The sequence below is a fragment of the Ambystoma mexicanum genome, chromosome 8, assembly GCF_040938575.1.
Source record: "Ambystoma mexicanum isolate Mex_15411 chromosome 8, UKY_AmexF1_1, whole genome shotgun sequence".
Taxonomy (NCBI): Eukaryota; Metazoa; Chordata; class Amphibia; order Caudata; family Ambystomatidae; genus Ambystoma; species Ambystoma mexicanum.
Window position 1 is genome coordinate 323,310,239 of NC_090929.1, and position 22,651 is coordinate 323,332,889.

The following is a 22,651-nucleotide window of genomic DNA, read 5'->3' on the forward strand; positions in this document are numbered from 1 at the left end:
GTGGAGGCTGCCCCTGGTGGCTGGGGGGTGGGGGTGGTGGGAGACATGAGTGGGGGCCTGGTGGAGGTTGCCCCTGGTGGCTGGGGGGTGAGTGTGGTGGAAGACATGAGTTAGACATGAGTGGGGGCCTGGTGGAGGCTGCCCCTGGTGGCTGGGTGGTGGGGGTGGTGGGAGACATGTGTTGGTGATCACCAGTGTAAGGTGACATGTGTGTTGGCTGGTGGGCATGGCCATGGTGGATGGGTTGCCTGTGGGACATGAGCAGGGGTGCAGGGTAGTACCCTGTGGTGTGGGCTGCCTGCAGGGGCTGTGGAGGGTGTAGAGGGAACACCTGGGGGGACCCACATGGCCAAATCACGTGTAGCATTCCCCGGCACCACCGAAATACACGTACCCTGCAGAAATCGCGTGTGAATCTTCCGCGCACATCGGAATACACGTACCCAGGCCAATCGCGTGTGGAACTTCCCGCGCACCCCCACCTAGCCAGGCCAATCGCGTGTGGAACTTCCCGCGCACCCCGTAGTACATGTACCCAGGCCAATCGCGTGTGGAACTTCCCACACACCCCCACCTACCGAGGCCAATCGCGTGTGGAACTTCCCGCGCACCCCGAAGTACACGTACCCAGGCTAATCGCGTGTGGAACTTCCCGCGCACCCAGGAACACGCGCACACGCTATTTTTCACACAGCGGGTGTCCGTGTTTGTCGGGGCCCCTTTGCACCTCATTTGTCCTAGAGGGCCACTGTATGGGCCATTCATCATGGCTGTATATGGGTGCTTTTTGTTAGCGCACATTTTGGCGCACATTTTTTTCAGTCACAGGGGCACTACCGCCTGCTTTCTTGTGGCGTACTTGTTTGGCCCTGTGCGCGTCTTTGACCGTGCGCTGGTTTGCCCTATTCGATTCCATGAATACGGGTTGTAGGCGAGCGTGTGGGCGTTCCGCGCACTTGCCTCCTGTACTTCCCCCGTGACGCCCATATTTTCACGCGTTGTTCCCCATTCCGAGTGTTACGCCCCGTGTTCCGCCTACTTTTGTGATGTGCGCCGCGCTATGTGCGATTTCACAGTGGCCGTGGCGCACGCTGTTGGATGACCTGTGCGCCGGCGTGCGCGGCGCACATTTTTAGCGCACATCCAATGTTTTTTTCGCGCACGGACTTCCATGAATCGCTGTGCGCTGGTTTTCCTGCGATTTTCGCACTTGCACTGCGATTTTTGCACTTTTCCTGCGATTCGCACGTTTTGGCACCTCTGCGCGGGAATTTTCGGCGCACATTAATTCCATGAATCGACCCCTAGATCTTCAGTTAGGCGGATGTGGGGTGGGAGTGCACTCCACAGCGTGGGGGCCAAGGCTGAGAATGATGCTCCGCCTAACCTGACTGAGTTTGTTTTAGGTATGACTAGGAGGCCGGCTGAGCTTGATCTTAGAGTACGTGGAGGGTCATAGGGTTTTAGTTTGTCTTGAAGATATTGGGGTCCGGTTTTATGCAATGCTTGATGAGAAATGCATAAAGTTTTGAAAGTCACCCTTCGGGCCACTGGAAGCCAGTGCAGAGTTTTAAGGGCTGGGGAGATGTGGTTTCTCGGACCGAGTGCTAGTAGCAGTTTGGCTGTAGCGTTTTGTGCTCTTTGAAGTTTATTCAGTTGGTAAGCGTGGACTCCGAGGTAGAGGGGTTTAGCGTAGTACAGTCTTGATATAACGATTGATTGGACCATGGAGAGTCTGTTGGGAAAGGAGAGATATGGAAAGATGCGCTTAAGAGTTTTAAGGTGGTAGTGGCAGGACTTTGAGACATTGTTGACTTGGCGCAAGAGTGTTAGGTCAGAGTCAAGGGTGCATCCAAGGTTTTTTACTGAGTTAGAGGGAGTCAGTGAGTTGCCCATGGTAGATGGCCAGAGTAGTGGGTGTGGAAGAAGTTCGGAGTTGCCACATACCATGATTTCAGTTTTGGAGGGGTTTAACAAGAGGTGGCTTTGGGTCATCCAGAGCTCTATGTCGAGGAGGCATGAGGCGAGGTCAGGTCGGCAGTTGGGTTTTGAGTTCAGGAGTTTTAGAATTAGTTGAGTGTCATCAGCGTAGTTGTAACACAGGGTGTTGTGTGAACTAATTATTGGTGGGAGGATGATCAAGTAGAGATTGAACAGGAGGGCAGATAGGCATGCTCCTTATGCAACTCCCGTGTCGACTGGTCAGGCTTGGGAGGAATAGGTGGAGAGTAGCGTTATTTGGTACCTATCTTTGAGGAATGAAGCTATCCATTTGAGAGTGGTTCCACAAATTCCTAGGGAGTGGAAGTGGTCATGGAGGATTGAGTGATTGATTGTGTCGAAGGCAGCAGATAGGTCAAGAAGGATTAATGCAGCACATCCTGCGGAGTCTGCCGTGATTTTAAGGTCATCCCAGATTGAGGTTAGGGTGGTTTCAGTTCCGTGTCGGGCTCTGAAACCTGATTGTGCGGGGTCTAGGAGATTGTTGGCTTCAACAAAGGCATTTAGTTGGGAGTAGGCAGTTTGGTCAATGAGTTTGGCAAGGAACTTGGTGTTTGAGATGGGGCGGTAGTTTTTGGGCTCGAGAGGGTCGAGGGAAAGTTTTTTTATTAGAGGTTTGACATGAACCATTTTGAATGCGTCGGGAAAAATACCCGAGCAAAGGGAGTCATTTATGATGGATCTTGCGTGTTCTCCGGCGCAGGTAGAAGCGAACATTTCTTTGAGGGTTGTGGCCGGACAAGGGTCTAGTGGAGAGCCGGATGGTTTGCGGGCAGAAAGAAGTTTGAGAAATTGGTCTGGTGATATTGGACTAAAGGAGTCGAACGTTGGTTGCGCAGTGGTCGCAGGAGGTGGGTTGGCCGGTATGGGGGGAGGGTTGCCTGGTGGATGTAAGAGAGCCAGTTTGTTGGTTAGCACATTTGTTCTTTTGAGAGCCGTGGCGTAAAAGTGGAGAGAGAATGAGTTGCAAAGTGATTGTGAGGGGGTCGGGACGGTGGTAGTGCATGTCGGTTTGGTGAATTTGGTGATGATTTAGTGAAGTTCTTTGCTGGGGTTTTTGCAGTTTAAGATTCGGGAGTTGTAGTGGGCTTTTTTTGCTTTCCAGATTTCGGCCTTGTACTGATGAAGGTGTCGGGCCAAGGTGGCTCTGCTCTCTTGGGTTTTGTCATTCTGCCATTTGCGTTCTAGGCATTTATATAGTTGTTTAGTGGTCTTCAAATCAGGTGTGAACCATCTAGGGAACAGGCCACGGCGGGCTGATGGTTTGCAAGAGGGAGTGGGCCGCATTAGTGAGGTGTTGAGCCATGAGTCAAAGGCGTCGGGGGTTAGTTGTTTATTGAGTTGGCAGGTAGGTGGAGGAGACTGGAGGAGTGCGTCGGCTAGGTCAGGAACGATTATTAGTTTTTTCCAGCATTTGCGTAGATTCGGAGGTTCAGGTTCGAGTATGGGAAGCGGGTCGGGTGAGCGAATGGCGAAAGAAACAAAGAAGTGATCGGACGAGATGATAGGGATGAGGGGGTTTAGATGTATCCGGTTGTGGGAGCTAAAGATGGCATCAAGAGTGTGTCCTTTATAGTGAGACGGGCCGTTTATGTGGGGTTGGAGGTTAATCGCGTCTAGACCGTCAACCAGAGACTGTGTCATAGGATTGGTGGGAATGTCGAGCCATATGTTGAAATCTCCAAGAAGGGTGAGGCTGGGATGGTTTAGTTGAAGGGTGGCAATAGAGTTGCAGAGGTTGTTTGAGAATTGTCTATAGTAGCCAGGGGGTCTGTAGATTATTAGGAAGCTGTGTGAGAATGACGGGGAGAGGGATACGAGGAGTGATTTGCAGGAAGGAATGGAAGGTTGATTGTCGATGATTGAGGCGTGGAAGTGAGACTTGAAGACGAATGCTATTGCCCCGCCTCTAGAGGGACAGTTCAGTGTGATGAGGGAGTAGTCGGGGGGGGGAGTGGGGAGGCTTCATTGGCGATTGGGGCGAAGTTGTCAGAGAACCAAGTTTCGGTGATGAAAACCAGGTCTGGTTTGTCAGAGGCGAGGAGGTCAAAGATGCTGTGTCTTTTTTTTGCTACGGATCGGGCATTAAATAGGATGCAATTCACTTCGGTAGGTGAGGTTGGTGTCGGAGCTGTAGCGGAGGGGGGTGGGGGGAGAAGGTGGAAACTGGAGAGGGAGAGGGGTGGGGTGGTTGATGATCGATGGGAAAAGTGAGCGAGCAGAAAAGTTGGCGGGTTTCGGGTGGGAGTGGATGGATGAGTGTGTTAGGGTGATTGGGTTTGGCACGGGGGATTTGAAGGTGGGGTGTGGGCAGTTAGGAATTTCAGTTGCGGTCATTGAGAAATCGAGGGAGAGGGGTTTCAGGAAGGGTGAAGCAAGGAGGGATGGTGGTGATTGGGGGAATGAGGTGGTGGGTCGAGACAGGGGAGGCGATGAGTGCTGAGGGATTGAGGGGGACCAGATATGTTTCCTCTTTAGTGTCTTTGTTGCGATTGGTGTGTGCGAGAGGGTAGGGGGTTCAGAGGGGGAGAGGCATGAGGCTTCTGTTCTTGCAAGGGCTAGGCGTGCGGTTTTTAGGGAGGGGAAGGTGTGTGGTCGGGGGGGATGATGGTGGGGGTTAGTGGGAAAAGCGGGGGGTGCATGATTGCAGGGCAGGGTGTGCCCGGTATGATAGGGAGGGGAGCGGGCATGATCAACGTAGGCTGGTCGGTGGTGGGGCTCGCTGGAGCAGTGGTCTTAGGGTGGTTGGCTCGCCATCGTGCCCCTCTGGCTTGGTGTTTGGAAAGGGGATGGGTAGGGGATGTGAAGGAGGGTGGGATGATTTGGGAAGGGGGGACGGGAGGCAAGGCTGACCGGAGAGTGGAGGCGGTCCACGGGGGTCGTTTCCAGCCGACCCTGGTGGATTGGGTGCACTCATGGTTAGTACGTGCTATTAGGTGTAGTTTCAGGTGCAATTTACACTTTATGTTATGTTCAGGCTCCTGTCGAGTCTAATTGCAATTGCAACTATATAGTGGAGCTGGTGAATGCACCTTGTACCTTTGATTTCTCTAATCGCATAACTTTATAGTATTAGGTTTTCGATTCAAGCTCCCACAAGCCTTGGAAGAAGAGCGTTGTGGCTCGAAACACGTGTCCGCTGTTTTGATTTGTATTAAATAATGCTCAATGAGCTTTAACAATTCTGTTTGTGTGCGCAGTTTATGGTAGCTAACCCACTCTTAACAATGCACTTTATGTTGGACTTTATAAGTTTGGCTATATCACTGGGTGAGATTAGTCTTGGTTTCTGGGTTCCACTAGGCAGGGTGATATTATTCTCTTATTCTAGGTTTTAGTGTACTAATTGTAACTAGGCCATTTGAAATGTAGCTACACCTTAGGACATGCTGTTAGGCAGCCTATTTAGTTGCAACTACAGCACAGTTACGCTGTTGGGTAGACTTTCTTCTAGCAAGCCGGAATACAGGTAAGCTATTAGGGAGAAACTGAATGTAGCAACGCCACAGGTATGCTTTTAGGTGGACTTTTAAATGCAATTTAGGAGGAGTTTCTAATTGTAGTTCTAAATTCACTTGGGGCACGCTATTAGGCACACTTCTAGATTTAAGCAAGGGGCGCTATTAGGCCCACTTCTAAATTTGAGTTTTGTACAGATAGGATATTAGGGATGCTTCTATATTCAACTAATAACTCAACGCTAATGGGCACACATTTGCACAGAGAGGGATATTATGTACACAGAGAGGATATTAGGTACACTTCCAAGTTCAATTTGCACAGAGAGGGTATTAGGGACACTTCTGAATTCAACTAGGGCACGTTATTAGGCACACTTCTAAATTCAGGCAAGGTGTGCTATTAGGTCTACTTCTAAATTTAGCTTTGCACAGCGAGGATATTAGGGACACCTCTAAATTCAACTTTGGACAGAGGGGATATTTAGGCACACTTCTAAATTCAATTTTGCACAGAGATGAATTAGGCACACTTCTAAATTAAACTTTGCACAGGGACACTTCTGAATTCAACTAGGGCATGTTATTAAGCACACTTCTAAATTCGGGCAAGGTGAGCTATTAGGTCTACTTCTAAATTTAGCTTTGCACAGAGAGGATATTAGGGACACTTCTAATATCAACTTTGTACATAGAGGCTATTAGGGAATACTAGTCAGTTCAACTAGGGCATGCTATAAGGCACACTTCTAACTTCAACTTTGCACAGAGAGCACAATTCTAAATTCACCAGGGCACTTGTGGTGAGTTAATTGAGATTATCTGTGCATCGGTTAGCTTCGGTAGTTTTGACGATGGTATTCTCAGACGATTTTTGCCCATGATTACTTCAAGACATAGTGGATCCATATGATCATCTCTGCGAGAGATTGGGAACAATGTCGCAGATAACAAGTTGTGATCGCTATCTTGCATTTGGATTACTCTTCTGTTGTTATTTGAAGAGATCAGTGGGTCTGAGATGAATATATAATCTAGGATCTGCCCTTTGTGGAACTTTCCTTTGTTATTTGTGCTGGGGAATCATCCATAGTTGAACCATTGAGAATTGACATATTTTTTTCTTCCATAGCCATGTTTCACTGAATGCCTCTTCGTTCAGCCGCTGTGGCCAGTATGTTATTAGCCTTGATAGGTTCATCATTGATGTTTAAACATTTGCAATTTAAAACTCCACACAAAATGAACATTGTGTTTGGCCAATTTATTTTACAGTGATCGATCCATCTTTCTACTTGACCAGGAAAATCCAATCTAACTAATGTATTCAGGTTCCAATACAGGTTAAATATGGCCATTGTTTGCTCTCCCTTATTATTCTTATTTGTTAATGTACCAACAAGTATCTGGATTAGACTGGTTGGATTAAATCTGCCACGATTTTGAATTGTACATGGTTCTTAATTAGGATCAGGAGACCTGACATTGGGTGACCTTTGATGCCTTTGGTAGCAAGATTTAGGTAAGTTGAATATCCTTCTACAATTGGTAATTCACGAAGCCAGGTTTCTTGTAGACAACATATATCATATTCTTCAATGTTGTCATTCTGCTGAACAAAAAGATGTAAAAAAAACCCTAGTATTCCATGATGCAATTGTTAGGGGTTTATTAGCGATTGTCGGCTTGGCCTATGGCATTTGAATTTTATCCGCAACTGGATTCATTAGCCATTTCAAATTATCCTCAGTGCCTTTAGCAGGTGATCTATGGTCCGTCTTTCTAAGGGGTCTCTCTTGGTGATCCTTTACCCTGGGTGCATATGATCTAGATTGACTTCCTCGGCCTTTTCTTCCTGGAGATCTTCCTTGACAATTTGAGTCTCGATCTAAAGGAGATTTTGATCTTTCCCTATGGTTAGATCGACCTCTTTGGCCCTTTTTTCCTGGTGATCTTCCTCGACGATCTGTATATCGATCTAAGGGAGATTTTGATTTCTCTCTGTAGCTGGACCATCTATGATGATTGGCCGATCTTTGTTCTGGGGTACTATGCCTTGTGGTACGGTGATAATAGTCACGTCTTTCTCGTGAGTACATGTGAGTACCTTTATTGTTGTTATGTGTTTTTGTTTCTTTCAACACATTTCTTCTTGGAGATTGCATTCATGTCTTCAATGCAATCTTACTCGGTAAGTTTGTTGGCTTGGTTATAATCGGCTGATCAATGACATCAAAGCCCAATGTTGTTAATTGTGATGTTTCTTGTTTCAATAATTGGGCTATTAATGGAGTTATGGGATGGATAAGTGCTCTTTCCAATCTTTCTTCATCCATGAATTCTACTCTTGCTAAGTCGTTAGATGTCAATGATCTAAGCGAGGGAACATGATGTAGAAGTCTAATGATGTTTGCACGATTCAGGATGAGACCATCCTCTTCAGGGCAGAGTCTTTCAATTAATAGTCCATCTGCATACTGAACTGAACAAGATGGATGTTTAGTTGTCGGGTCTTGTCACTTGACTTGTGGATGTTTAGATAATTTCAATGGTGATATGTGATATTGGTCTGTAGGAGCTGTATTTGGAATTATGTCATCAGCTGCTCCAGTGATCTGAACAGGTGTCAAGTTTTCTTCACTCGTTAATGCAGCAGAATTGGATTCAAGTGCCTGTAGTTTTTTCGTTTTTGCCTTGGTCGGCTCATGTTTTGCATTCTTGAAATCTTCTGTCATGTCAGAAATGATTGACTGCGATTTTTGAAGTGATGTCGCTGCAGTTGTTTTCACTTCATTGTTATTCAAGCAATCTCTGCACGCACAGGGCTCATCAGCACTAGGTTTAGATGATCTCTTTTGCAATTGACTCCATTGCACCTTTCTTTGCGTCGAAGGGCTATCCATCTCATTGTCAGATTCAGAGGTTGCTATGAGTATGCCTTCAGTTTCTGCTTCGCCGTCGTCACTTTCACTATCTTCCGTAACAGAGTATGTGGATAGCTCCATTAGTTCCGACATTTCATTTTCTCTTGTTTGTTTTCTTGAAGTTAGGCTTTAGCAGGTTTTAGATGGTGATTTCAAGTTTGTAAGTTTGATTTGTTTGATTTTTGAAAGTAACTTTGTTGCATTAACGGCGACCAAGTTCACGTCTGTTTCAATTTGTTACAAGTCTTTTCCTGACTTCTTAGAATTTTTAATTACATTGTTGATCTTAGTCTCATCATTCTTGATGATTCCTTGTTTTGTTGCACTCTGGTGAAACTTTGGACAATTGCTCTTTGTGAGAGCTGACTCTTTTTTAGTTTTCGTAACTTTTTTGAATTTTGGCAACATTTTTGGTTGATTCGATTTTGCGGCTACTGTTCCCTTCACGAAGATTGTACATATCTCTGGCGTTGAAATGTGCATTTCGGGTTCCGCTAAGACAATGTCATCATTTGAATTTTTGACTGATGTACTATCGTTCGGGCCCGACAATGGTGCAATGACAATCTCTGAGTCAACAATCAATTTGGATGAAGAGCGGGTAGGTGTCTTTAGAGGTCCAGTGTTGTTCACATGGATGCTAGTTGAATTTAGAGTCAATTCATGCTGTTGAGTCTTTGGTGCCTCTAAATCAAATGGATTCTTCATTGATGTTGAATGTTTTCCAGTTTCATGTGTCTTTAGAGGTTCAGTGTTGTTCACATGGATGCTAGTTGAAATTAGAGTCAATTCATGCTGTTGAGTCTTTGGTGCCTCTAAATCAAATGGATTCTTCATTGATGTTGAATGTTTTTCAATTAAGGATTCTAAATCAACTGAGCCCAGTCGTCGTTACAGACGTCGGTTCTCTCTGTCTTTAATTACTGGGTCCAATATTGAGCGAATCCGAGTAGTTATTTTTGCTTCACTCAAATCCATTTCTTTTTGTATTGAGGTAATGAATCCTTCTACAAAGATCATTTTAGAAGTCAACATTGCAAGGACTGTCTTCTGATCCTTCATTTGTTCAGCCATTTGCTCATGAAGTTTCATGATTGGAGCCATGATATTACTCAGTGTAGACACAACTTGAAAATTTTGCTCACTAACAAGTTGAGTTGGAATGTCATTTGGCTGTTTATGGGTTACAGTCTGAGTTGCCACATCTTCGGACTTGGTTGAAATTATTTGCCTCTGCTTCAGACGTGCAGCTTCTGCATTAGCATTTTGTTCAGTTTGTTGGTTGTACTGTCTTAATGGTTTCAAGATGTTAGCTCCTTGTAATTCCAAACGAGTAGTAGATTCAAGCAGCAACTGATCATGAATCTCATTATCCTGTTTGCTACGGTTTTGGATAGCATATCCTCGGGAAGTATTAGAGCTACTTTTGTTGAATTGTTGTCATTCATAGGAGTACACCTTTTCGGCTTCTACTCCCACAGGCTTCCAAATGGACTTTTCAGGTAAGTAATATGGCATGGAAAGTTGTTTCCGTGGTAAATTATGTCTCTGTTTAATTTTGCCTCCAGCTATTCCTTCATCTTTGTCTGTGATATCAAAATCACCATTCAAGGCATTGGACAGGTTGACGATGGCTTTAGGCTGCGAGCTGGGCACACTTATAGAAGTGTGTGTATGTAATGGTAATAATGGCGTTGATGTTGAGCCATAAATCCCAGTATGGGCTTGCACATTTGTGGCAATTGACAATATGCTGTTATGCACCATTCTTGTGTTATCTGCAGATTTGGTGTTTACCTCCTTAGGTGTTGTATCAGATGTTGTGTTGAAATTCGGTTTGCCCGCTGTCGCAAGTTCATTATTTAATAGATTTTCAAAAGTCAATCCATTAAGTAGTTGTGGAGTCTGAGCTTCCATGCTTCGTCTGCTTTTCTCATTTTGCTTCATGTCTAGCAGGTCGCTCTCTCTCAGTAAAGTCGCAGGTTTATGCTGTTCATTATTGTCACATATTTGCATTTCTCATCCTAGCTTAGATGCGATTGGCGCCCCCTGCACTTCCCCCTGTACGGCATTATTTATAACGGGCAGCACTTTGTGGGCAACAAATGATTCCTAAATTTGTCACATTAGTAGATGTTGGAGTTGTGCAGTTTCCTGATTCCAGTTCTAACGATTTGCACAGCTGGTGGGGCATAATATATGGCATCATATCTGGCGATGTTGTGGTGGCAGTAATTATTGCTTCAACGTTTACAGGACAAGGTGGGTGGACAATTTTCTTTAGCACATCACTGACCTTCATAGTTGTGGTTGCATCTGGGGGGCTGCTGGAATCCACTGGCAGAATGCTTGCGGGTTCCATGGTGTGCGTCAGTGATTTTCTCACTCAGGCGGGGTGAGGTCAAAAATGTGCGAAGGTGTAAAGAGAGCTCACAAGAGCTCACACCCCGGCCAAACACTCGGCCAAACACTCTGCCATGCTACGCTTGTGGTGAGTGTTTTGGCGAGTTTGGCTCCACCTCCCGGCAATGTCCAGCAAAAAAAGACCAGCAAGGAAAGACCTCTGGGTGCTGGCACGGTGCAACAACATTCTCCAAGGGGCCAAACACTAGGCCAAACACTCCGCCACGCTCCGCTTGTGGCGAGTGTTTCGGCGAGTTTGGCTCCTCCTCCCGGCAATGTCCAGCGAAAAAAGACCAGCAAGGAAAGACCTCCGGGTTCTGGCACGGCACAACGTTCTCCAAGGGGCCAAACACTAGGCCAAACACTCCATAATATAATATATAAGGTGCAACACATCTCCAAGAGTCAAAACAGCCACTGGCGGGTGGATTTATACCGGTTCTTGAGGAACTACCGAGTCACACCCCATAGCTCCACCAATGTACCCCCGGCAGACCTCATTTACAGGACAATGGTAAACTCGTCCATTCCCCATCACCCGCACAAGGGTGTGGACGATATCAACAGTGAACGGACTCACGCAAAAAGAGTTGCGGCAAATAAGTACATGAGCCACAAGAGGAACACCAGGAAAGTCAGACACAAAGTAGGTGACAGTGTGTTGGTGTTGCGAATCCCCACAAAGTCAAAACTAGAGTCTAGATATGACCACCAACCATGGAAGGTAACAAGGACTGAAGGGCCGATGGTGACAGCAAGTAGACGTCAGCAAACCATCACTAGAAACGCCTCCTAGTTCAAGAAAGTGCCAGAGGAGATGTGGACATACGGAAGCGAGCAACCACAAGGAGATGACCACCCCGCACAGCACAATCCGGTGTCAGTGGTTGAGGAGGAGAAAACTTGAGGTGGCAGCCCAAGTGAGCTATCGGACGAAGAAGATGCCCCCGACCAGAAAGAAGGTGAGCAGGATGTGGGAGGTGAATCAGAGACAATACCACCCCTGTGGTTCCATAGATATAGTCTGAGGGCCGCCCCCAAAGCCCCAGAAAAGTTGTGAGACTAGGAGTGGTGAAAGCCACAAAGACTGATGAGGATTTTTGTTTCCGTAGAAGCAAGGGAAGTGCTTTGCCTGTGTTGGACTTGAGTATGCAGGGGCATGCCCCCATGCCTGTTAACTGTTATTGTTAAAGTTTTGTTCATTTGAAATAATGGAGGAATGTTGTATCCGCCTCACGTCAAGCGTAACGGGATGACGTGAGGTGTAATAAAGGGCCCGCCCGCCGGAAGCCGGCAGAGCGGAACACAACTAACACGCAGCATGACGTGCTTTATTGAGCCCCCAATCCACACCCACGCTGACACCATGATGCAGCCTGCAAGCAGTTCATCCCCCGCCAGTACCCCCAGCGCACCGATATAACAGTATCCACTCCCAACTAGCCCTTGCACATACAGGGCCTCCGCCAAACTCCATGCAGATATTCACAGACCTCCAAACTCTCACCAGTTAACCTCACTGTCATGGCCCAAGGGCCCAGCTGTGTCTATCTCTTGGAGGATCAGAGACACAGCTCACACTCGGCCCTCCAGCAGAAACACAAACAGGCCATCTTTTATTCCTCACGAGTGCACCAGCAAAAGGCTTTGGCTCTCTGTCGCCCACAGAGGAGGCAGAAAAAATCCTCCCTTGGCATGCAGCCACCAACCCACCAAGAACTCAACCCCTGAAAACGTTTTTGAGCGAGAAAACACCAGCAAGGCCCGCCGAAGTGCCAAAGTATTGGCAAAACCAACAGTTTGGGCTTTTGCGTAGGTATTAGATAGGCATTTTTAAAGCACTTTTAGTATTCGTCTGGGTACTTACACTATTTTGAAGCTGCTCCCATCAATGGCTAGTTAGTTCCATTATAGCAGTGGATGACAACTATCTTTCCAAAGCCTACAAAAAAGGGCAAACTGTTGCATTGCCAATGCTTGTGTCTATATTGCATCTTTACTGAACAACTTCTACTGTCTGCAAGGGCCATCGTGACCACCTACTGCAACATAAAACATCATGTACACGTGTGAACTGAGCCATGCACAGATCCCCTCCAGAACATAGCTAATGTGCATTATTTAGGGTGACCAGATTTTCAAAATAAAAAACCGGACCAGGTTATCGACATAAAAAAGGGACGAAAATGTGACAGTCGGTACAATGACTACTATTTAGTAGTGTGAAAAAAGGGGATGTAGGGGAGGGGAAAGTAAAGCATTTTCATGGAAAGACACTGTGTAGACATGTCTGACTGTAAGCATGTTAAGAATCAAACATCTATAGGCAAAAAACGTCAATCAAGAGTTTCGAAAAATGTCATTATTACACATTACCCCACCTTTCTTTCGAGTTTAGCGCCTCTCTACTCAATCAAATCACTCCTGCCGTCTGAGTGACTTCTCAATAGTATGTGTGTTCTTTTGCTGTAATCTGCAAAGCGCAGCGCATCATGCCAGCGCGCTTTGACTCTTGGGTGACTGCCAGAAGATTCCTATTCAGTGAGAAACCAAAGCCCTCCTCCTGGCAACAACAAGAGAAGCTACGCCCGATGTACAACTCTGCAAAGAGTTCCCATAACTCGATCAAGGCATCTCACTTCCGTTTCTACAGAAGGCAATTTATCATGTCTGCGGTTTTAAACACCAACAGTGCATCTGGCTATTAACGAGAAAAATAAATGCATTTCTCTACTGATCATTTTAATTGATATGGTATGTCAGAAAGATGCTTACATCAGCTGCTCCTAACAAACGAGCCGTGGCTCACGCGCAGTAGAATGGGGTGTGGTCCACCTGCTGATTCTGGGAGCAGACAAGACAAAGCTTGCCTGATGAATGCGCCTCCTATTCAACCTACAAAAACGTGCCATTCTCAGAAAGGACGCGGGCCACTCGGCCTACAAACGTGTCGAGTGTCAGAAAGGCTGTACATCGGCCCCCTGATAAGGTTACCATAGCCTCTTTTACAGGCTGCTGGCCTTCCCAAGGCACAGGGAGCTACAGTGTAGATGTCGGGCGTTGCTCTGTTTCCCAGTACGTGGTGGTGTTTCTTTGTTTAACTTACGTTCCCAGTAGACTTTTACTAATGCTATTAGCAGTGTATAATTTACCAGACTGCATCAAACGGGTTCTGGGTGGGGTGGGGTTGCCACAAGCAGGGAAATCATGCACAGGGACCCAGGCACAGCCTTACACCTATTCAAACACTTCAAGAAAATGGCTGCCCTAGGGAAACAAGGAATCAATTTTATAAATAGGGCAAAACACCACCCAAAAAGACTCTCACCCAAATGGGCGAGTAACATTTTCTCTACTGTCTGGGTCACAATAGAAGTGCATATAGAAAGAAAAGGACATATAATAACTGAAACTAACAATCACGGTGACTCAAAATGTCCTCAAACTACTAAGACCTGACAAAATATGTTTAGTAATACAATCACAAGCCCAACATGTTGGAATTGATTACAAAATTAATTAAAAAAACATTGTAGAACTACATAAAACCCACTACACACTCACCATACATGGTACAATACATCAAAGAAAAAAACACTTTTACAATTTGATGCATCCACACTTGGAATCCAAAACAAATGTATAATAGTCTACATCATGTGGTTACATAGTCAGCCCAACATGTTTTGGTCCCTATACAAACAATTACTGGGACATTCATCAGGGGCTATCCATCCCGGAATAGTAAAGTTTTTGATAGGGGTAAAAGATGGTCTCCACAACGTAGCTATCATTCCACGCAAGTGTTTAGAAACTGCTTTTGACCCAAGATATCCTCCAACTGCATTAATGCAAAGTGTAGCCCTCGTAAGTAGGACTGTACATTGATAAATAAATGAGTAGTTTGAGTACATTTTGAGTCACCTTGATTGTTAGTTTCAATTATTATATGTCCTTTTCTTTTCTTTATTTATATATATATACATATATATGTATATAAATATACATATATATGTATATATATTAGAGAAAAAGGCACATACTCTACAGCCAATCACATCCTACTGACATCACAACATACTGCACAGCCAATCAGGTACTGCTTACATCCGACAACACTAGACACGCACACCCACAAGCAAGTAAATGGACATTTCCAGAGATATTTTTGAAAAAACGAACCTTTAACAGTCACTTGTTCATTTTATAGGCAAAATACATTAAAATATGTGACATCATTTTAAAGCTGAAGTAAATATTTTTTTAAAGCATCAAACAAGTCAAATAACTTTTTATTAACATTAACATATGGCGGCTGCCATTTTGGAAGTAGAAATGACTGACAAATTCAGCACACAATACAAATTCAGCTAAAGAGTTCAAAAGCGGTGTGGTTTTGCATGGAGATGGGTGGAATGGGGGGAAAATCATATAGATTTGACTTGGCGATGGGCGTTAAATGGGTGGGACACATAGCTAAACAACACAAATCCATCCTCATATGTCATTTGCATTGAAATGTATTAGAGACCTTCATTCAAAGCCCCTATTTGAAGCTCTTATATTAAAGCTCTTATTTTAATGACAATAGTTTTGGCGCCACCTAATAGCGAAAATGAATAAATGAAAGCTGATAAAGTTCTTATGCAGGAAATTCATCTGTTGGAGTTGGATAAAGAGTATATTTTGAATAAAACATATGATGTAGAGGTTTCTAGTTGTTATCACCAAAGGTCGAGGTTTGTTAGTATTTTTTTTAGACATAATACACATATGGTATGGGGCAACAAAATAATGGACCCGCAGGGTAGTATGTTGCATTGGAAATCATGTTGGGTGGTTTACCCCTAATTCTTATGAATACTTATTCCCCAAATGCTGATGAAAGGTTATTTATTTGTGGAGGTATGGAATGTTTTGGACACATTGCTGTGTGAAAGAATTGTTTTGGAGGGAGATTTTAATTTGACGTTGGATAGTGTGTTAGATAAGTCGCTAGGGGGTTCCTGTTGTGAGGTAAGTAGCACTGTGGGGAAATTGAGAGAAATGATGCAGACATGGGGGTTGATAGACCCTTGGGGTAGTTTGAACCTGGGAATTAGGGGATACACTTTTTACTCCAATCTCTGTAATACTTCCTTGCCTATAGATTTATTTTTAATTTCCATGAGGTTGTTGCCAACTACTGAGTGCAAATGTGGGTGATATAGTAATATCTGATCATCCAGACATAAGTATGACATTAGAATGTTTGTAGGATAGACGAAAGCCTGAAAAGGGATGGAGATTGCATACTTATTTGCTTTCTGATGTGGCTTTTGTAGGAGACACTTTCCAATTATATACTTGAAAACAAGAACTCAGTTGAAGATGTATTTATTTGTTGGGATACATTGAAGGCCACTATCAGAGGGGAAATTATAATTTATTCATTAAGTTTGCATGCAGGAGGAAGCAAATGTATTCTATTAATTGAGGAAGGTGGAAGCAAGGAATCATAGAGAACTGTCAGATAGGAATAAGGATTCAGCCATTGTGGCTAGGCTGAGTCTTGATCGATGGCTCACTGAAAAGGCAGAACATGCACTATTCCACACCAGACAGTCCTTTTGGAAATTTGGGGAAAGAGCTGGTACCTTATTGGCGAGTAGACTCAAGAAGATTGCAGTAAATAAAAGTGTACCATCCATTATTACAAGAGATGGGGTCATGCTGACTAAAAATCATGACATTATAAGTGCCTTCAGAGATTTTTATCAAAATAATTTCAGGCACTGAGGATTCTGGTAATGAGGAGGTATGTCATCTTTTGTGGACGAATTAGGTTTGCTGGGCTTGTGTGACTCTGAATCACAAATGTTGGATGCCAGTATGACTAAAGAAGACATATTTATTGCTGTATCAAGCTCCCCGGAAAATAAAAGCCTGGGTCCGGACGGGTTCCTGTTGAAATTCCATAGTGCATTTAGTGATGTGTTAAGTGCTATCCTACTGGAAATATATTTAGAGATTGTTAAGCGGGGAATTGACAGAATCTACGCGATTAGCCTTGATTACACTTATCCCTAAGGCAGGACAATATCACACGAGCTGTGTGAACTACAGGACGATTTCCCTCTTAAATGTAGACGTCAAATAATTAGTGCAGATTTTTGTCACTCGATAGAGTCTTGTACTACTTTGTATGATCCACAAGAAACAGACTGGGTTCATTAAAGAACGTTACAGTCATGATACCATGAGGGAAGTGCTTGACGTCATGCATCTGAACAAGGACTCCTCTGAACCTTTGGTGGCAGTAAGTGTCGATGCTAGGAAGCCATTTGATCAAGGCAATTGGAGCTCTCTGATGTTCATAATCAAGTGGTGGCTTTTTGGCCATGTATTCCTGTGCTTTTTTCAAGCCGAATATAGTAGGGAGAAGGCCCAGATTTTGGTAAATGGGGTTAAGTTTAAGGTCTCTGAGATCAAATGAGGAACCCATCAAGGTTGGCCACTTTCCCTGCTTCTTTTTAACATTCTTATTGAACCTTTGGGGGCAGCAATTAGGTTAAGTAAGCATGTACATGGGATTCAGTGCGGTGGGTATACATCTATGCAGATTACTTGTTGTTATTCCTCTCAAGTCCAAAATACTCCTTTGCTACAGCAGCAGACATTTTTCAGAGATTTGGGATATTTAAAATTTCAAAGTGAATGTATCAAAGACAGAGATGTTCTCAATTACTTTGGCATCCTTGAGCAGTAGTAGCCCTAATTGGGAATTCCACTCGGCCCAAGATGCATTTATGTATTTAGGAATTGAAAGTGAGTAGTCCCCCAAAATGCAGTTCAGACTCACCACTGAGAGTCAATAAGGGACACACCCCAGGAGGGAATGAGACCAAGACCAAGTGTGGGTGAAAGTAAAAGTAAAGTTTATCTAAAAACCAAAATAGGGCAAGCAGAGAACTCTGCAAACTCAGAGAGCACTCTGCCCAAAATCTCTCTAACAGTACTTTAAAAAAGGGTTACAGCATCATAAATGATGACAGTCTATGGGTTACACAAGTTATATTTTCATTGGTAGATTCACAAGTCCAATATAGCTGTGTAGGTGCTGCCTCCAGATGATTGGATAGTTGATTGGCGGGAAGACGGGCATCACATGCATCACCCGGGCTGGTCAGTGTGAGGTCAAGGTCCTGGGGCTTCGGATAAGGTTATGGATACTAACTCTCTAATCTAAACACCACTTCAAAGGATGCAATAAAAAAGACACTCATAAAAAATAACCATTGATATCATGACAGTTGGGGGGAGAATCATATATTTCACACTTATGTATACATACATATGTCTTGAGTGGGGGAAAGGTATGGGGGTCATCCTGTGTCATGGGGCAGGCAGGTGACATATTGTGTGGGCCTAGTGGAAGTGGGAGAAGATACAGGTGTTGTATTAAGGCGTCAGAGAGACATGGGCCTTTGGCCGCAGCACTATCATAAGGAGGAAAAAAGGTGGGGGCTGTGCCGGAGAGGGGAGAAAGGGCCCTTTGGCTCTTCAAGTTTGGCCCAGTTCGATTAGTGGAATTATAAGTGAACCATTGGAATGGGGTTCGATCATGTTTCCTATCACTTCATTTACAACAAGTAGAAAGCAGGTTCTGACTATATCGTGTGCTGTCTTCACATATACCATGATCACCTGTGCTACAGAATTGCCTTTTTTTTACATTAGTCTCGTGGCCGCACCTTTTATATTGTGAACCTTATACCATCTCAATACATTTGCGAGTATGCACAGTACTGAAAAACAAGTCAGCATGCGGACCATACATTTTGCATCATAACGTAAGAGTCACCTATCATCTAATACATTTGCAAGGGCATTTGGTACTGAAAGACATGTAACCAGTATTATAAGACACCAACATGTGGATCTTGATATCTTATTCATTGCAATTGATTTAGATGGGTGAATTATTGATTGTTCTGTTACATCTCATAGAGACAGCTCGCTTATACGTTAACACAGGAGAGAATTTATAGCCTTACAGAGGGGAATGGGGTTTTGGGTGAAACAGGGTGGCATACAGTCGTGGGGCATGCTTCTGCCACATCAAAAGGGGTGTGAGGTTGGGGGTTATATACGTTATATATCTTAAGGGTAGAGTCTGCAAATAATGAGGCATGTTTGTGGAGATGAATTGTTTTCCAAGGCCCAGCCTCTTGCCCGTTCATTCAAGGGTTAGTGATGGAAGGAGAAGGCGAGAGATACAGTGGCCAACTTGTAGCTGTTCAAGCCCAGTCTTCTGGGAGAACAGGGCAGCTGCAGGGACACCAGAGGGGAGCAGGTGGGGGGAGTAGCTGGCTAACTGTGCACAGCACCAGGGGAGAGCTGCAGGCCTGCAGGCTGGCTTTGCTGTGAGGCCTACCTTGGTATATCCAAAATGGAGTCGGGGTTCAGTACAAAATGGAGTCAGTAATCAGCCCTCCCCTGGACATTGCACTCGTATGTGTCGTCCCGAGGCTGTCTGGCACCTCTGGCCACAGGCGCATGGGCAGCCATGGGATGAGCATAGTGTGTGTGTGGAGAGGGAATGGGGGGAGGGGCCTAAATTACCTTTCTCCCATACATTCCCCCATTTCTTACTTAAGTAACAAATATTGTAATTCACTTAACCTTTTACGGTCTTCTTCCTCTGCTACTGACTCATCCCATGCGGATGCCCCTTTCATGGCATCTAAGCTCTGCACACTGCCCTCAGGCTCTCTCCTGTCCTGGCATATTCTTCCGGAGTGCAGGTCATGTAAATGCATCCCCCATCCCCTTCCAGGTCAACCCATACTTCATCGTACCTTGCTAATTCACGGGGCTCTTTAAGGGGTGTGTTATATAACTTGTCTACAATATACTCTGTGTTGTTTATAGCCATCATTCTATATTTCGGCTCTGAGTCATCTCCTGTTTGTACTTGTGCCTCGTGTGTCATCTGTACCACTACTTTTGCACTGCCTATTGTCACAATCATCATTGCACTGTTAGGTACAGCATTTGCGAAGCACCTAAGGCCTAATTGACACAAACAAAAAATCAAGAGAAGAAAACTGATGGTGGGTATTAATAGTTTGACAGTCATTCCAAGCCAGGATGATACCCACGAAAACATGTAGTCGAACCAAGTGCTGGGCTGTACTCCTCCTTCTTCCTTCATACGCTCGCCAAGGTTGTGCACGGCTGTTATGACATGTGATAGAGTTTGATTGTCCGCGTCTGCAGAAGGTACAAAAGTGCAACATGTGCTTCCGATTTTTCAGAAAACACCTCCATCCATAGCTATCGACAGGTCTAGGACATACCTGTTCTGCATCGTCATCAACCGCAGGGCCCTTAGCTCCACCTTTATCACGTTGAACCCTTCTGTGTCGTTGGCCAATTGGATCCGTTCCCAGCCTGTTATTTGGAGCCATTTTGCATTAGCCTGTGCCTGGATGCTTGGAACAAGAGAAGCAAACATCGTCTCAGCAGAGTTGACCAGTCGGACCCGATCTGGAATCTGTGCCAAAAGTTTAGAGGATGCCTTGGAGATATAGTTTAATGATCTTCTTTTTCGCGAGACTGTGCTTTGCAGCTTCTCCATGGAAAGGGCGTATATGGGGTATCTTCAGTTGTTGGCAGGGGCTCCGGCTCTTTGATTGTAGGTGGCCCCCTCCCACTTGGATATGGCTTTCGTTATCACCATCAGAGCGGAATGTAGCGTTGCCAGAGAGCACGTGCCCCTCCATGACTGTGGAAGGTGAAGGTACACATGTTTGCCGCAAACCCAGTAAGTGTCCATTAATGCAGCTGTTCTTTTTTTCATGTCTGGGATACTGAGGGTTTTGCTACAGTTCTTGTTTGCTCCCAGATTTACTTTTCCCTCTACATGGAAGCACAGGTCATAGGATATCTCCTTCTGCAGTTTGAATGGCTTTTCGAGGACTGTTACCCACGTGTGCTTCGTGATGTGTGGGGTCCATATCGGGGCGTATGTTCTATGGACCCATTGTAATTTCCTGTCTGACAGTCCTTTTGCATGTTATTTGCTCTTCTTGTCCGAATATAATGTTCCTTTGATCACCATGAAAGGCTCTTTCAGGCTGATTACTCCTTGTGGCTTTGCATAGCACGTCTTCTTATTCTGCAATATTTCAAATGAAACAGTGTGTGCTTGAAAAGTATTTTTTATTCTGCATAGTGCAAGATGAAGGAAACACTTTGCCTCTGTAACAGGTGATTCTTGTGGTAACAGCACTTTAGGAGTTCCCGAGGCATGGGGAATCAGAGAGCATACATAGCAGCTCTCATTGGTTGTCTGTTTTGCGGTGGCATTCATGTCTGCGTACCATTTGTTAGACTGGTGTGGGTGTTGTGGGTCTTCTATTGTGTCCAGTCCCAGCCCATGATACTCATCATATCTCATTCGTCCCGCCCCCCTTTTCCTGCTTCTATAACCACCCGGTCGTCCCGGTGCTCTTCTTTCGTCCCCATGTTTGATTGGAAATATCCCGCCTGTTCCCCCCTTTTCTCATTCATGACATAGTGCAAGGTACCTCTCAACAGTATTTTCATTCATATCTTTCACACTATTTGTGTTTGCTGTGTGCTGTTCAACTGTGTCTGGAGTAAATAATACAGTTGGCTAGGGTTATATAATTCAGAAGAGTCTGGGTCTTTCATCTCATAAATACTGAACTCAGATTCATTATAACAAATAGTGGGATATGGGTGTGGGTGTGCTGATTGTCATCGTGCAAGCTGTTCCTATGGGTCCTGTGTGCCCAAATCAATTTAAACCCATCGCATATGAGATGGGTTCTCTGTTTCACCATTTTTTCCCCTCTCCCCGCTCATTCAGATCGATATATATGAATGCTATGGCCCAATACACTACTAGGCCAAACAACATTGAAAAGAAAATTACTGCACAGAAAAATATACCACACTCATATGAATATTGTCTTAAATTAAATTCTCTATTTCTATTACTATCTAATCTACGGTTGTTCACATTGGGGGCCCCCTCCGTTGCCATGGATACTCCTACAGAATGAGACATAAAAGGGTATCATACATTCATCTAACTTTATATATTTTTGTCATCATTATAACTTAGGGATTTTGATACTTTATACACATTTGTTCTCAATTCGTGTCCGTTGATCACACATAAAATCATTATTAAATCTAGAGAAATAGTAACAGAGAGAGAGAGAGAGAGAGAGAGAGAGAAAGAGGGAGAAAGGGAGAGAGAGGGAGAGAGATATTTTCTACTAAACCCATTACTGGAATGTGTCCTTACTTTTTCACATTTATCATTTATAATACATTATTTAATATCGTTTTATCATTTTCATTATCATTTTCCTACTGTCTGTTTCAGATATCTTTCTCTTCTACCTGTTTTCCCTTATTACGTTTGTGTTTCTTCTTCTGATCTGGTTCCCCCTTCATTTTGTCCTACACTACTGTCATATGCTTTGTGTACGTCAGACAAATTAATCCAATATCTCAGGCCCTGACCTTCACTGCAGAAGGCGTGCAATACACTACCTCATATGGGCCATGGAACCTGGGTGCATTCCACCGACACAAAAAGCTTCTCACATATACCATCTCCCCTGGCAAGAGTTGGCAGCTTGGGCTATCTGTGGTTGCGGTTACTGTGTCACTCGCTGTTTCTTGTGTGAAGGGGGGTGCTAGCTGCTTTGCAATCATACGCGCTGCTTTTGTAAGTTGTTTCAAATACTGTTGCACTTTGGTGTGCATCTCACTGTCTTCCTAATGGGGAGTGTGCTGTGTGCATGCGCCTACCTGTTACTATCTTATGGGGGGACAAGTGGT